This window comes from Pteropus vampyrus, unplaced genomic scaffold, assembly GCF_000151845.1.
Source record: "Pteropus vampyrus isolate Shadow unplaced genomic scaffold, Pvam_2.0 Scaffold431, whole genome shotgun sequence".
In the NCBI taxonomy this organism is placed as follows: domain Eukaryota; kingdom Metazoa; phylum Chordata; class Mammalia; order Chiroptera; family Pteropodidae; genus Pteropus; species Pteropus vampyrus.
Genome location: NW_011889212.1, coordinates 185,046 through 190,081, shown reverse-complemented (window position 1 = coordinate 190,081; position 5,036 = coordinate 185,046).

Here is a 5,036-nt window from a genome sequence, read left to right as displayed (position 1 = left end):
TAGTTGTATGGCTTGTTCATCTAGATTCCAGGCGATTTTTCTTTGCTGCTGCTCCTTGTTTCAGTCACAACTTTGATTTGTTCTCCAGAGGGATGAACAGAGCTTCTATCATCTCCACCATATTTTTTACTCAAATTCTTTTGCGTTTTGTACATAGATGATCACATCATCAGTAATCAAAGACTTTTTTCCTTGTTTCCTAATGTCTATTATTTTATTTCCTTTTCTTGTCTCATTGCATTAATTAGACTACCAGTATGATGTTGAAAAGTAGTAGAAAGAGAAAATCCTTGACTTGTTTTGATTTTAATATGAAAGCTTTGATTTTCTCACTGTTAAATATGATGATATCTGTAGATATTCTTTATCAAATTGAGTTAGTTCACCTGTATTCCTAGTTTGCTGAGAGTTTTTATCATGAATGAATATTGGCTTTTGTAGAATGCTCTTTTTGCATCTGCTAATATAATCATGTAATTTTTCTTCTTTAACCTCTTTATGTGTTGATTTATTTTCATTCATTTTGAATTTTGAATCAACTTTATATACCTGGACAAAGTGTCCTTTGTCATGGTCTACAAGCCTGTTTATACTGTGTTGGATTTGATTCGCTTATATTTTCTTATTTTTGCATCTACGTTCATGACAGATATTGGTCTTGCACTTTTCTTTTTTGTCTTTGTCTGATTTTGATATTAAGGTAATGCTGGGCTCATAGAATGAGTTAGAAAGGAATCCCTTTGTATCTACTGAAACAGATTGTGAAGAATTGATAAAATTTTGTTTTTATATGTCTGGTAGAATTCTTGGAGGTAAAACTCACGAAAGTGTAGAAGCCTATCAATGACTGGATTTCCCTAGAGTTTATCTCTCAGGCTTGCCTACGCTAAGTCTCCAGCAATTCGTTAATTACAATTCACACTTTTCTACTGTGGCACTGATTCCCAAGGAGATTTTCACTCTGGTAAATTGTGATTTTTTTGTCTTTACTTGTTGGTTTCTTTAATTTTAGATCAGTTTGCACTGTGATCTTATCTCTCTGATGGATATAAGAAGTGTTGTTGATTTTTCGGTTAGTTCAATTTTTTACTTGTTAGGGCAGAATGCCGACTTTCACATTTACTTGCCAAACTAGAAAACTGAAATCTCGATCCCATTGTTTTAATTTATTCTCCTACTCTATGTGTTTTGACCAGATTTTAAAACAATTACATTTAAAGCAATTACTCATATGTAAAGACTTACTATCACCATTTTTGTTATTTGCTTTCTGTGTGCCTTAGAACTGTTTTTGCCCTTCATTTCCCCGTTTCCTGCCTTCCTTTGTGTTTAGTTGATTTTCATAATGACAGCTTCTGAATCCTTGTAATCTTCTTTGTGACTGGCACAGGGATTACATATAACATTCTAGTGTTATAATTATATTATTAAAGCTGATAACAACATAACTTCAATCAATTACAAAACCTCTACTCCTTTAGAGCTCTATCTACACACTTCAAGTTACTCCCAGAAATTAAATCTTTATATATTGTGTACCCATTAACATTGATTGACAATTATGTTTGTGCTTTTGTCTTTTAAATCTTATAAAAGAATAAAAAATAGAGTTATGAACCAAAATTGTGATAATACTCATTTTTATATTTGTATATACATTTATCTTTATTGAAGAACTTTTTATTTTTGAATAGATTTGAGTTACTCTCTACCTTCCTTAATTTCAACATAAATGATTCCTTTTAGAATTTCTTATAGAGCAGCTCTAGTGGTAATAGACTTCCTTAGCTTTTGTTTACTTAATAATATCTTAAATTTTTCCTCATTTTTAATGGATAGTTTTGCCAAATATAGAATTCTTGATATTTCCTCCAACCCTTTGTTTTTTATTTTTATTTATTTATTTATTTATCTACTATTTATTTATTTATTTATTTATTTATTTATTTTTATTAAATTTATTGGGGTGACATTGGTTAATGAAATTATGTAGGTTTCAAGTGTACAATTCAATAATATGTCATACGTATATTGCCTTGTGTGTTCACTATCCCAAATTTCTTCATTCACCATATAGTTGATCCCCTTTACCCTTATCTACCTCCTCCCCTTTCTCTTTTTCCTCTGATAATCACTAAACTGTTGTCTGTGTCTATGAGTTTTTGTTTGTTATTCTTGGTCATTTGTTACTTTCAGTTTTATATTCCACATATTAGTGAAATCATATGGTTCTCTAATTTTTCTGTCTGACTTATTTTGCTGAGCATAATAATCTCAAGATCCATATATGTTGTAGCAATGGTAGTAATTCACTTTTTCTTATGGCTGGATAATATTTCATTGTATATATGTACCACATCCTCTTTTACTAATCATTGATCAAAGGGCAGTTTGATTGTTTCCATGTCTTGGTCACTGTGAACATTTTAGTGCATATATCTTTATGGATAAATGTTTTCAAATATTTTTGTGTAAATACCCAAAAGAAGGATTGCTGGATCATATGGCGATTCTATTCTTAATTTTTTGAGAAACTTCCATACTGTTTTCATTGTGGCTATACCAACTTACATTCTCACAGCAGTATATAATGGTTCCTATTTCCCCACAACCTCTTCAACACTTGTTATTACTTGTCCTGTTGATGGTAGTCATTCTAATAGATATGAGGTGGTATGTGGTTTTGATTTGCATTTCCCTAATAGCTGGTGAAGTTGAGCATCTTTTCATATGTCTATTGGCCATCTGAATGTCTTCTTGGGGAAAGTGTCTGTTCAGGTCCTCTGCCCAATTTTAATTGGATTGTTTGTTTTTGTTGTTGTTGTTGTTGTTGTCCTTAAGTTGTATGAGTTCTATGTATATTTTAGATATTAGCTCCTTATCAGAGGCGTTGTTTGAAAATATCTTCTCCCATTTAGGCTCTTTGTTTTGGGGATGGTTTCTTTTGCTGTGCAGAAGATTTTTTTTTTTCTGTATAATATAGCCCCATTCCTTTATTTTTGCTTTGACTTCCCTTAATATATTATCCCATTCTTTTCTGACTAGCAAGACTTATTTCCCAAGTTGACAATGGAATTTTGATGTATTTAAGGAAAAAAAGAATGTGTTCTGTGTCCTTTCACTTCCCTTCAGGACTGGTCCTCTTAAGTGATTTATAATTATGTCAAAATACTGAGGGATGACTACATCTGCAGCTGTAAACCTAAGGGAATGCACAGGTAAATTACTATTTCTAAAATGAGGAAGATTATCAATTACCAACAATACAAACACTCCCCCTTCTCCCAGTGATCCTATAATAACCTGTTGTGTCAGATAATATCCCTGCTTATCCTCTGAGATTACCATGTTGAAGTTGCTACATATAGAAGCTCCATTTTTAGGTTGCTTCTTTGCTCTGAATCAGTTTTCCTATGAGCTAATTAAGGTTGCTATGAAAATGGAGAGGGATGTAGAGAAATAAATAGTATGAATGATCTAAGGTAAATTTTAAAGAATGTGGGACTCGCATAAACAACATCTTTTTACTTTCCTAATGCCCTAGATTCAAGGGAGGAGATATAATTCTTTCAGAGGAATTGCTCATTTATCATTCTCTATGGATGAAATGAATAAAAGTATTAGATTCTAGTAAGCAAAGTTCTTCTTTAAGGTTATCATAGAAGTAAAGGTTGTCTCTCACTGGATCATATTTTAAATTTTATGACTCTATTAAAGGAACAAAAATATAGGTAATCCATGATGTCCAGATTCAACTACAGGCTGACATTTTCAGGGAGATGGTATCACAGAGATTATATTGTGTGTTTGTTCAAAAAGTATTTTGGAAACTAATGTAGGTATCTATGAGTGTGTTAACTTTTCAATTCCATTCTTGCTGTGCTTTATATTGTATTTATACATCCAACATATGCTTATTAAGTACTCAATGAGTTCTGATCTAAAGACTGGACTATAAAATTTTATGTTGGTTATTTGATTATACATGAATGTGTGGGGACCCATAGAATCCAATCTCACTTGAATCTCTTTGTAGAATATAAGCTCCAGTTACATTAGATTTTAATTCATTACACCATGGTTGTCCTTCCTAATGGAACTTTGTTTATGTTTCTTCTCTTTTCCTTTGCTTATGTATCTGTGTGTAAATAAATAGTCATCTATATCTATATCTATAGATTTATATTAAAATTTCATGGGCTGAAGTTATGTATTCTTCACATTCCAACTTAAGGTCCATTAACTCAAGCAGGCTTTCTTTGACTCACTAAATTTGATTTAATTTTTTAATATCGTTTCTATGTATCCCGTTCTTTCTTCCCCTCCAGGGTAATTTTTTTTGCCTTATAAATTACTTGCTTAAAGTTAAAGTATAATTATTCATTTAAAGCTAAATAATAATTTTTAAAAATCTTAGCATTGTTCAAGTGTTTTTCACAATAATAAAGGCCCAAAATGTAAATGTAAATATAAAAACTTAAAAAATATTTCCTCAGTTGAAGAAGTTGGCATGGTTCTGGAAAGCACACATAGAGGTGAGTTCGTGTAAGTTCTTATTAGTGCCTATTATATTTATAATGATTAGTTTGTGACAAGGAAAGCAGATTCTCCTTAAGAGCTGTTAGCTGTACTACCTAAGTACCAAGTACTGCCTTGATGGGAGACTAAGCAAACAGGAAATTAGTAACCAAGGTTTTCTCTACAACTGAAGCATTTGTGATGACTTGAGTTAATTTCTTTTTTATTCCTGCCACTCCCTGCCTCATGCTTAACTACTTTGTTCCAGGAAATCTCTGCCTTGGAGATTTGACTGTTCATTGGAACCATGGGAAGAAATATAAAGAAATCTGTTTTATTCAGTAACAGATTTTTCAGACATCATTAGGTCAATTTACTAATCCAATAAATAAACTGCTGTGCATGTTTTAGAATGTGGTTTCTGAATCAACAAATGAAGGAGCACAATTAGGATCCACCCACACAGTGAAATTACCTAAGTCTGGATAGGAATGAGAATGAGAAGGTAGTGAATGGGA